The sequence below is a fragment of the Nuphar pumila genome, chromosome 4, assembly GCF_984573655.1.
Source record: "Nuphar pumila chromosome 4, dmNupPumi1.hap1.1, whole genome shotgun sequence".
NCBI classification, from domain to species: Eukaryota; Viridiplantae; Streptophyta; class Magnoliopsida; order Nymphaeales; family Nymphaeaceae; genus Nuphar; species Nuphar pumila.
The window spans coordinates 24325195-24338654 of record NC_143252.1 but is presented as its reverse complement, the minus strand read 5'-3'; positions in this window follow the sequence as shown (position 1 = coordinate 24338654).

Below are 13460 nucleotides of genomic sequence, written 5' to 3'. Positions count from 1 at the left end.
GGGTCAGACAACTGAGCTTGAACCAGGTATGCTCAGAGGCATGCGTATACCCGCGCTATCTTTTAAGCGATAGTCACTCTACTTTGGATAAGTCTTCGGTGCAATAGGTACTCGTGCAACTATGCTCCGAGGATATAATGAAGCTTTTGCCTACTTGCAAAAAAATTGATTCACGCCTTGCATTGGGTGAGACCGATAACCTCAACACAAACCACCTTGAACAACCTCTTGACTAAGATATGATGATCTAGGCTTAAATTGCATATGGCTCTTGGGTTCATATATGGTATGGATTCAAACTGCAATTGGGCATGGATTCAAACTACAACCAGATCTGGATCAAAACAAGAACTCTGAAACTGAAAGAGGAGAGAGAAAGAGCAGATTTCGTGGAGAAGAGGAGAGAGGAGAGCTTGAGGAGGGGAGAGGAGAGAGCTGAGGATGAGAGAAATGAGAGAGGGCTACAACTTATATAGATCCCAGACTACCATAAAGGCTATAAATTAAGGGCCTTGAATAGGCCCAAACAATCAACTTTAATGAGCCATAGTTGGCCAAAATGGCCAGCCATAAAGGCCCAAACAATTGGCCAAAGATGAGCACCAGAAGAGATCCAAAATGACCCTGGAAGGGTCAAGATAGACCAAGAATGGGTCAACAGTCAAAGAAGGGGTCGACTACTAAATTGTTTGGTCCTTTAATGCCGACGCAAAGATGTTAGGGCAATGCCTAAATGGGTTTCAGTCAGGTCTGAGTAATATCCAAAAGACATAAATGCAAAGTTAAAGTCCATTAATGGGCTAGTCAAAGTCGATTTTAGACTTGGGGATTAAATTTATACCAAGTACTAAAGATATAGCAAAGACCAAGTCCCAAGTCTAAGGGTCAATATCAATATCAAGACCAAGATCAAGATTAAAAAAACATAAATGCAAAGTCAAAGTCCATTAATGAGCTAGTCAAAGTCGGTTTTAGACTTGAAGATTAAATTTATCCCAAGTACTAAAAAGATATGGCAAGTCCCAAGGGTCAAGGTCCAAGGTCCAAGGTTCAAGAATAAATAAATGCATAAACCCAAGATCTAATGCCCTTGAGGGCTTTGCCCTTTAAGTCACCACCCCTCTATATAAGGACAAGAAAAGTTTCTGTAACTTTTAATATGGGATTAAACTTTTGTAGAGAACATAATACCCACAAACTTAAAAAAATGAGAAAAATAGAGTTAAAATTTAAGTAGTTTTGAGCCAAAATCTAACAATTCTCCATAAGGATCAAAACTATGAAAATGACTATAGAGGTTTGTTCCCAAAGATTCATTGCATAAGTGAAGGTACTTTTTGAGTTTGAACCCCCACAGTAGTGTTACCTAATCTTAGTTAGTCTGAGACCTCAATAACGTTAGCTTTAAATTGATAATCCTAATTAACACTCCAAACACCGTAACACACACACACTTTTACTTCAGGCGGTCATAACGTGTCTATCAATATATAAAAGCCATACATTAAGGGTCATGTGTTGTATCCCAATTTTATGAGTGCTATAGAGACAAAGTCTAAGCCCCATAGAAGGTGACCCTCACATTCATATTCATATAGGTAAGTCCATCAAGAGTATAAACTTATTTGAAACACTTAAGACATAAGGCTTATGGATCTTATTAAGAGTTCAATTTGAACTCAACCTCCATACGTCAGTTTCGAGCACTTGACATCAAGAATGGAATAATAATTAAGTATTTAATCTAATCACTCAAAGACTTGTTCTTTTCATTGAACCACTAGACATTGTTTGACCCTTATCATGTGGTTGGGTTTCTATCAATGGTGATTGCTTTTATAGACTTTAACCTCATTCTCTTCAATGTCTTAAAAATGATATCTTGAGAAAGTCCTTTTATCAATGGATCTGTAAGTTTTGACAAGATTGCATATATTTAATTTAAATTATAATTTGCTTGAGTAAACTATTCACATAATTGTGCTTTAAACTAATATGTCGAAGTTTTCCACCATAAATATTACTTTTCACTTTGTATATAGCTGCTTGACTATCATAATGCATAATTATCGGGGGTACTGACTTATCTCCTAATGGTATCTCTATTAAGAGATTCTTTAACAACTCAACTTCCATACTAGTTGATGCTAGTGTGATCAATTTTGCTTTCATTATAGAATGAGTTATCACAGTTTGCTTCTTAGATCTCCAAGGAATTTCTTCAAATCTAAGGATAAATATCCAACCACTTGTAGATCATGATTCATTGGAATCAGAATTTTAGTTAGCATCAATGTACCCTTCAAGTGCAGTGGGTTCATTATCATAGAACATGCCATAATCTAGAATTCCTCTCAAGTACTTCAGGACTCTATATATAACATTCTTATGCTCTTGTCTTGGATTATTAGTATATCAGTTCAACTTGCTCATGCTAAAAACTATGTCTGGTCTAGTTCTATTCATAACAGACACGAGGCTGCCAATAATACTTGCATATTCTAATTGAAATATACTTCTTCTAGTGTTAATCAATAGCTTAACACTAGGATCATACAGAGTAGCAACAAACTTACAATTATAATGATTATATTTTCTGAAGATTTTCTTAATATAATATGATTGAGTTAATACATAACTATTCTTGTGTCTAATCATCTTAATACCAAGTATACCATCGGTTAAACCTATATCTTTCATGTTAAATTTAAATGAAAGAAAACTTTTGATATTTTTTATGCATTCTGCATTATTACTCATGATTAACATATCATCGACATAGAGATAAATAATTATAACATTATTACCTTCTATTTTGCTATATATGCATTTATCAAAGTCAAGGATTCTAAAACCATATAAAATGATTACTTTTTAAACCATATAATGACTTTAACAGTTTATAAACTTTCTTTTCTTGACCTGGTGTGATATAACTTTAAGGTTGTTCTATATAAATCTCTTCCTCTAAGAGATTATTTTAAAAAATTGTTTTAACATCCATTTGGTGAATTTTAAGGTTATAAATCAATATCATATATAGCAACCATACTTTTAATAGTTACAATCCTACTTATAAGAGCATAGTGTCAAAATAATTAAGTCTAGGTTTTTGTTTGAAACCTTTAACTATAAGTCTAGCTTTAAACTTTTTAATAAAGCCATTAGTTCAAAGTTTTCTCTTCAAAATCTATTTGCATCCCAAGAGTTTAAAATCAGAAGGTAAACAAAAAAATTAAGTTTTATTTTCAATAATAAAATCTAATTCACTCTTTATATCCTCTTTCTAAGAAAGGGTATCTGGAGAGGTTATAGCTTACAAAAAAGAAGCAAGGTCTCTATCTATCATATATAAATGAAAATCAAAACCAAAATCTTTTAGTTTTCTTGATCTTTTACTTTTTCAAATTTCAAGATTTTTAGGTTCATAAATTCTTTTTCTTGGATTGCTTTCAATGACTTTTGAAGCTTCAAGTGATTTTAAAGTTAAATTTTTCCTAAATTCACTTAGAGAGATTCTAAAATCACTTTGGTTTTAATATCTATAAATCTCTATGTCTTACTATTTTGAAAATATCTAATGAAAACACATGTTTGGGTTTTTTGACAAAGTTTGGTTAATTTTAGTTCAGTAATATTTAGATAAGCAATACAACTTCAAACTTTTAAATAATTTAAATTTGGTTTTCTACATTTTTAAAGTTAATATGATGTGTTAGACTTTGAATATGAAACTCTATTTAAGATATGATATGAACTAAACAATGCATCACCCCTCATATTATAATCTATACTAAAACTAATAAGCATTGAATTAATCATATCAATCAGAGTCCTATTTTTATGTCCAGCTACACCATTATGATGCAAAGTATATGAATCAGTATTTTGTCTATGTATTTTATAAATCTCACAAAATTTGATGAACTCATTTGAAAAATATTTACCACCTTTAATAAATCTAAAATATTTTATTTTGCAATTATAAAAATTTTCAACCTCTACTTTGAAAATCTTAAAATTTTTAAATGATTTATCTTTTGTTTTTATGAAATAAACATAAGCGTATTTTGAGAAATCATTAATAAAAGTTATAAAATTATTGTTACCCCCATGAGTTGGAGTATTTTTCAAATCACATACATCACTATGTATTAAGTCTAGTAGTTTGAAAGTTGTTTCAATACTTTAAAAAGTTTTTTTGCAAACTTTGCTTGAATGCAAACATCATATTTTCTAATATGCTTAGTTTTGCATTAGGAATAAGTCCTATGTTATACATACTTCTCAAAGACTTATGATTAACATGTCTTAATCTAGCATGCTATAAATTATATAAGCCAACCACATAAACAGAAGCAAAATTAACTTTATTAATCAAATTAAGCTTAAACAACCCATTGGTGGTGTAGACTTTGCCAACAAACTTGTTGTTCTTCGATAGTATAATAATATTGAATTTCATTATAACTTTGAAACTATGAGTTGTAAGCAAATAGGCAGATACAAGATTTTTTTGATGGTAGGTACATGATATATGTTTTGAAGGGTTAAACATTTTTTTGAGGTGAAATGAAGTTCCACACTCCCTTTTCTATGAACCTTAGCTTCATGTTTCTCTCTTATATAAATCTTATGGTCTTTACCCACTGTTTCGTATGTTTTGAAAATACTTCTATCATTACATGAATGAATAGTTAATCCAGAATTCACGTACCACCCTTTATCCGAATTAATCATGAATATCTCACTATCTACAACCATCAGGTCATCAACAGGTTTACTAGTTGTATTGCCTTGAAATTTCTTCATATGTCAGCATTGTCTCACATAGTGACCCAAATTTTCACAAATATAGCAGAAGATAGATATCTTCTTAGTAATGAACTTTGATTTCTTGTTTTTAAGTTCGAATTTGAACCTTGATTTGTGCTCAACCATGTTCACCTTAGCACAAACTTCTTTCCTATCATTTTTCTTATCTCAAGATCGAGCTTCCTCATCATTTCTAATATGTTAAAAAAGTTATTCTAAGGTAAACTCTTCATTCTTATGTTTTAATTTATTTTTATAATCTTTTCAAGATGGAGACAATCTACCAATGATTGCAGCCACCTGGAATGATTCATCAAGATTCATACCCTCAGGCTTGATTTGATTAGCCAATATCTGCATCTCATGGACTTGAGGTTGTAGTATCTTATCATCAAAAAATTTGAAAGCTATATACTTATTAACCAAAAACTTATGATTTATTGCATCATCCATTTTGTACTTGCTTTCAAGGGCTTCCCACAACTTCTTTGACATGCTGACTTTTGAGTAGAGGATGAACAAAGTGTTTAAGAGAGCATTCAATATATGTTCACGACACACAAAATTATCCTGCATCCACTTTTGTCTCTTTCAGTTTTCAACAATGGTTTTGTCCTTCTGTTCTTTGGCATAGTCCTCCGTGAACACATATACTACATTTGCAATAATAAGGAAGACGAGCACCTTGTGTTGCCACCTTTTAAAATTTGTGACATCGAACTGGGACAACTTGGGCAGCTCCTGGTTTTCAACCTTTATAGTCATTATTTTTCAGAAATATCGCTTAAAACTTGTTGGAAAATTATGTTTTAACTTAGTGGGTCAAGGAAATGAGCTTGAACCAGGTATATTCAGAGGCATGCGTATACACATGCTATCTTTCAAGCTTTAGTTGTCCTATTTAGGATAAAGTCCTCAATATAATGGGTACTCGTGCAACTATGCGCACAAGATATAATCAAGCTTTCGCCTACTCACAAAAAATTCGGTCATGCCCTACAATAGGTGGGACCAATAACCTCGACACGAACCACCTTGAACAACCTCTTGACTAGGATATAATGATCTAGGCTTGAATTGGGCATGGATCCTAAGTTTAGATATGGGTATGGATTTAAACTGCAAGTGAGTATGGATCCAAATTGCAACCAGATTTGGATCTAGACAGAAACTCTGAAACTAAAGAGGAGAGAGAGAGAGAGCAGAGCTCGTGAAGAGGAGGAGAGATCTGAGGATGTGAGAAATGGGAGAGGGTTGGGGTTTATATAGGCCCCAGCCCCTAGGTCACCATAAAAGCCATAAAGGGCCTTGAATAGCCCCAAACAACCATCTTTAATGGGTCATGGCTGGCCAAAACAGTTAGCCATAAAAGTCGAAACAGTTGGCTAAAGATGGGTGCCAAAAATGGATCCTGAAAGGGTCAAGATCGACCAAGCTGGGTCAACAGTCAAAGGTCAAAGAAGGGGGCGACTATTGGACTATTTAGTCCTTTAATGCCCATGCAAAGATGGTAGGGCAAGGTTTGAATGGATTCGGGTCAGGTCTGAATAAGATTCAAAAGACATAAATGCAAAGTCAAAGTCCATTAATGGGTTGGACAAAGTCAGTTTTAGACTTGAGGATTAAATTTATCCCAAGTACTAAAAAGATATGATAAAGACCAACCCCAAAACCAAGTCCAAAGTCCAAAGTTTGAGATCCAAAGCCAAATCCAAGTCCAAGTCCAAATCTAAAGTTAAAGGTTAAGGGTCAAGATCCAAGGTTCAAGATCTAAGATTTAAGATCCAAGATCTAAGATTGAAGTTCCAAGTTCAAATCCGGGTAAGATCCAAAAGACGTAAATGCAAAGTCAAAGACTATTAATGGGTTGATCAAAGCCGGTCTTAGATTTGGAGATTAAATTCATCCCTAGCACTAAAAAGATATGGCAAAGACCAAACCCAAGTCTAAAGTTCAAGATCCGATATTCAAATTCAAATCCAAGTTCAAGTCTAAAGTTAAAGGTCAAGGGTCAAGACCACACCTCTATAAAAGGATAAGAAAAGTTCTTACCTTTCAATATGGGACTAAACTTTTGTAGTACACATAATACCCACAAACTTAAAAAAATAAAAAAAATAAAGAAAACTTGGGTAGGTTTGAGCCAAAATCCAACATATAGTACGGTGACTCATCCTTCCTGTCTTTGCTCAATCTTGGGTTGTTGGACTCCTGGTTGAGTGATCATGCACGTACCCAATATCGAGAGCATGGTCCATAAAGTTTATTATGGCTCAGTGATCAGCCTACAACCAGACCAACCGAGCTTGGTGGCATCTTACAGGCTTTATCACCATGTGATGTTTAGTCCCATCAAAATAATTGGAGAGAAGTTCCAATGGTGGCCAACCATAAATTTTAAAGTAACCCTCAAGGAATGCCTTGTAGCTGCTGTTCATCCCTCCCCATCTTGGACCATATAAAATTGTTAGCCTGCTAGACACTTTCGGTGCCTCCTAAGAACAGGACTCTGACACACCACTTTCATTCATCTTTATTGAGAGCGGATCCGGTCAGGGGGGTACCCACAACGCTAATCCATGAGCGGTCCATCTACACCAGGGGTCAAAAGTGTCCTGGATAAGTCTTCTTTTTTATCTCAAGAGATTCGCTATTTATTTATTTCAATCTTTTTCCTTTTTTTGGCTTTTGGCCCAGGTGTTCTGGACACCATTGCTCCAAGTGGAGGAGTGGAACACCACGGGACACCTTTTAGGTACGTGTTCTAGGTGTCCTGCACATCCACCGTTTGTGTTAGGTGCGTAGGACACAGACAACAGTGACCCTCGGATGCTGCTGTCTGCACAATTAATGGCCCCCTACAGCTTAAAATAAAACCAAAACATAAGCATCTCTGATGCCATTTATCAGATGGATGAACAGTATCAGAGGGACCGTTCCTGACCTGATCCACTCATTTTTGTTCTTCATGAATGTAGAAGATTACTGGTGCTCAATACCACACCATTGTCACCAAATGTGTTATATCATATGACAAAGAGGCTATGAGTCCCATCACCCAAAGGCCAACAGAAAGCAAGAACTAGGATAGGCTTGAAATTCATTTCTATGCCAACACATCTTCTACCTTCTGACCCATATTCCTTTGCTTTAATTACAAACAATGGCAGCAAAAGCAATGTGAGTTATAAAACAGTAGCATGATTTCATCACGCTGCTTAATTATTGGTTCTTGACAACCTGTTTCACTTTGTTTCCTTTGTTTTCTTCTCAATTTTAATCAGACCAACAAGGAATGGAGGGCAATCTACGTTATGATTTGTGGGTCCCGTAATGAGTTGGTGAAATGTGCCGGGCCTCATGGAGCTACGTGAAGATCACGCTTTCACATGGGGGAGTTTGGGCATTCTGTCAAAAGTGACCGAGTTCACAAGCTTTAATGTCCCAACATCTCAAGGAGGGCTCCAAATGGATCTGATTCCATCAGACTTCAAATGGATATCCAATAAATTGTTCCCAGATATCGATGAATCTCTATTGAAATTGGATTAACATGTGTACTTGGACCTTTTCAGATTTGGGTTCAGATTCAGAATTATAAGCTAGATCCATAGGACTCAATTTTATAATAGCAGGAATTCGTGGCTGAACATAGCCCAACTTTAAGGTATCTCATTTGACTTTAAGGTTTATCCCTCTTATTGTTCTTTCTTTTTTTGCCCCGAATGCACGTGTTAGCGTTTAATAGTTTACTAGAACTAAGTTCGAGAAAGAGACGTCCAATGATAATAACTTTTTATCATAGAAAATACAATGAAAAATATTCATTTTTGTTTTGATTAAAATTTCGAGTGGGTTACAAATATTTAAACACAACATGAGACTGAATCTAATTTCTGTATTGGACTTGGGTCTAGGTCCAACTCATGATTCAGTTTCAAGTAAAAAATCAAATATTCAGTATGACAATTTCATTCATGAATTAACTGAATTATTTGAGAAACATAATTAAATAAAATAACATGTCATAACAATTTATAAATTATTTCCAAAACAAATTCAAGATCTAAGAATTAGTTCTTGGCAACACTCGGAGCATCCCGTTATCGATCCAACTTTCTACTCATTACCTGAATATTGATAATATAGGGGTCAAACTCATCAAGTATGACTAGGAACACAATAACATTGCATATATATACAGAATCAAACATCATTTAGAACATATTGCAACATAATAATCACAAGGCATTCAACTAAACATGCTTAGCCAATATTTTTATGCAATATGCCATAGAACAAGAGCATGTTCATGATTATGCATCTGAATTATTATATCATATTTTAATACAAGTTTTCACAAAATAAATGTGATCAAGTTTAAGGCTTATGTTTCTCTTTTTACCCTCCTACGGGTACTTGCAGTATAATCGTTGAATCAGAGAAGACCACTCAGGTGTTTGCTATGCCATGTATTTTAATTTCCCGATTGACTTACAGAAATAGATCCACTAAAAACAATTTGTAACAAAGAGAAAACTCACCTGTAGTCGAGATTCTAAGGATGCATTCTAAACTTCTGCAGAAGACATGAACGTATCACCTAGAACACACTGGTAGTCTGACTCCCTAACTTCGAGGACTAAAGACTAAGTGAGATATTGTTGCTCTTAAAAACACATGACGATCCAATGATGTTTTATACCACCTATCATCTCCAAGGTAAGCTCGAGTCTTAATAAGTTATTGGGTGTTTTTATTAAAGCAAGGTTCCATGTATTTTTATCACATATGCCCATACTCTATGACTCAATATCCCAAGTACCCCTCCAGGATAATTTTTCATATTGCCCTTCAAGTATGAGCATCATACTATTCATTCATGGTAGTTACATAATTTTATTTTGCTCGATCATATTGATAACTCATTCAGTATGCTCTGATGCCTTAACATATTGCCTATGAAGATGATTTTTAAATTATTGTGTGTGCTTGTATTCATTTATTTTCATAACTTGGTGTATTTTTAGCACTCAATGGATTCTCATCAACCCCTTGCTTATTCATGAGTGATCCCGTGTGCATGCATGCTTTCCATGCCTTATAGTATAATATCATCACATGCCACACATATCCGTGCACTTATGACATCACATTGGTTCCTTCAACCACAAGCTCATTTATGAGCATTCACCTGTGCATGCATGCATTTCATGTCTTATAGTACATAACAACAACATATAACATTATGTTGCATACAATAATATCATGCTACATATGATAACATCACGCAAGTATATTAACATAGCATGCAGTCCATTTCAGCATTGCAACAAAAAATCACAATATAGTAATCAACACATGTTCATGAGTGAAAGCGTAATTATATAGCTTCATTAGGCCGACACACTGTACTCTAACAAGTCGTGTGTCCATCTAGTTCAGCTCTCAAACCAAATCATGTCCAACTGGTTCACTTCAGAAAATATGACATGTATGAAAACACAAATTCTAAATTTGGAATGGTATGGACACAATTTCTCAGTTAATAGAAATTCTGCCATAACCTGTATAAAATAAATTTCAATATAATATTTTTACTATAGATGCACATATGTGTTAACTGTCTATAGGCAGAAACCTAGATCCAAAATCATTTCGGATCAAGGAATAATAATTCTATAAGTAAAACATATTTTCTATTCACAGAACAATCTTGTTCAGTTTGGTCTTTCTAAAGAAATATAAGCCAACAATTATAAAGATCCCAAAAATCTTGAGTTAAAATTTATTTCCAATAAAGAATTAAAAACAACACAATATAAAAAAATTTGTTCTTTGGCAGACTGTTTTCCAAAAATTTTAGGTTCTAGACCAAAATTCTTTGACTTTTAATGTCTAAACCGTAAAGAATCAACCTACAAGATTTTTTCGTGTGTTAGATCAATATACAAACTAGAAAACATAAAAATATCTACCATAAAACCAAAATATATTGGGAGCAACAACATTTACAAAATTATGCAGCCTACACAAACTTTTTATCAAGATTTTTTTTTTATGTCTACTTGTAGAGGTCGTTTCTCCTAACTCAAAAATCATTTGAGCCCAATTTTTTTTCTGAAAATGTTTCCATATGTTTTGAACATCTCTCTAAATTTTTAAGATTTATGGATTCACTATTTTGGAGAATCAGAATTTTCTTTAGGGCTGATCAGAATAAAATAACAGGACAACATGCAGTTTTCAAGAAAACATAAAAAACTTTATATTTTTTATAAAGAAACATCAAGAATTTTCATCCAAAAGATTTGGATTAATCATAAAAACATAATATACATGCATATACACTTTTAAGCATGCTGAAAACATAGATATCAAATTCATAATACGAGTCAAATATATAATCCAATGTTTTAAAATAAGAAAATACATTTTTCTCTAAAACCGATTTCTGAAAAGGATTTTGGGAAAAACTCTATGATCCAACTCATATAAGTTCTTAGATGGATCTAGGTTGATATGCATGCTGATACACATCTGAGAATCATCAACAACATGTTCATACATATAGCTTCATAAAAACAAGCAAGGTTATATGTACCTACCTTAAAATAAGAATAATAACCAGCAGCATGTGGGAAGAAGAGAGAGAGATAGCTAGGGAATAGAGAGAGATTCCAAGAGGGAGAGGCATGAGATGGGAAGGAGGGAGGTTAAGGCCTCCTTTTTATAATCCTTGTGGAGTTTCCTAATCTCAATAGGAAACTCGCTCCTAACTCTTATCTCAATTTTATTTAATTTCATATACCTTTAAAAATCCTAGGCTAATTTAGATTTCTACACAATAAGAAAACTTTCAAACATATTAGCTATTAAGCTTATTTTTTTGAATTAGGAAACTAATTAGATATTTTGACTTTAATTAATGTAGAGGGAGTTGGGCTAGTAGGAGGGCCCACATAGGGGGGCATCCCACATTATGGTCTAAGTTACCAAAATAATTAAAACCAATTCCAATTTAACTTTCCAAATTAAATTCAAATTAAAAATCCAATCCAAATTTAATTTTGAATTAGATTCTAATCCACTTCAAGTTCAAATTCAATTTCATATTTATTTTAAATTTAAATTCAATTAAATCTAAAAATTCAAATTCAAATTCAATTCAAATCCAAATTAAATTCACATTGTAATTCAAATTTAAATTGAAACTCAAATTCAAATTGAAATTAAATCTCAAATTGAAATTCAGCTCCAAATTGAAGTTCAAATTAAGATTCTAATTAACTTGAGATTGAAATTCAAATAAAAATTCAAACCAAATTTGAGACATAAAATTCATCTTTATTTATCAAATAATTATGAAAAAATTGCAAGTATTACATCAGTCTCCTCTTAAAAGAATTTCATCTTCAAAATTCAATGCAAGGACTACTCGAACAAACTGGGGTATTTTTCTTGCATACTAGATTTTGTCTCCCATGTACATTTCTTGATAACATGATGTTGCTAACGCACCTTGACAAGAGGAATGGTCTTCGACCTCAATACATGTTCTATTCGGTCTTTAATCTTCATTGGCCTCTCCTACACAGTCAAGTCTTCCCGAATATCCACATCCTCGTATTCAATAACATGAGATGGATCATGAACATATTTTCTCAATATAAAAATATGAAAGACATTATGAATTTGTGTGTACTAAGGAGGTAACACCCCATGGTACACTGCTTTAGCAATCCATTCCAGAATCTCTAAAGGACTGATATATTTGTGACTCAATGTAATACTCATGAATTTTTTAAGATTTATTTGGATTATCTGGCATTTAATTGAGAATCTATGAGATATTTGGATCTGGACCACAATAGAGATCCAAGTTGATCAACCCTCACAAGTAGGGGTGGCAATCAGGTCGGGTTGGCAGGTCGTGTCGGCAGGTTGGCGGGTCAGCATACCTCAACACGAACCCGACCCGTTTATTAAACGGGTCGACTATGGCAAACACGAACCTGACCCATTTATTAAACGGGTAACCCGACACGACACGGTTAACCCGTTTAATAAATGGGCCGGGTCGAGTAAACGGGTTGGCGGGTTAGCAGGCGGGTTGGCGGGTCAGATTCGGGTAAACATGTTGGCGGGTCGGGTAAAGGGGTTGACTCACCCGCCTAACACGTTTATTAAACAGGTCAGCCAGGTTGGCGGGTTGTCATGCCCCTAACACGAACCTGACCCGTTTAATAAATGGGTTAGGCGGGTCGACCTATTTACGACACAAACCCGTTTAAGCCAAAACCGAACCCGGCTAAGAAGCGGGTTGGCGGGTCGTGTCAGATTTTGCCACCCCTACTCACAAGCACAAGCTTAAACTATTTGAATAAGCACATTGGATCCACTAGATCTTAAGTTATCTAGATTTGGATCTCTTAATGATTTAGGTTAACCCAAATAAGTTTGGGTAGGGTTTAGACTCATATTGGTATTTAAACCCGATAGAAGAATTTTGGATCCATCTGAGACCCAAATGGGTCTTGCTAAGAATTTGGATCCACTATAGACCAAATGGATCTCTCAAAGGTAAACAAGATTTTGGATCCATTTGAGACTCAAATAGATCTCACTAATACTAAATGTTGATT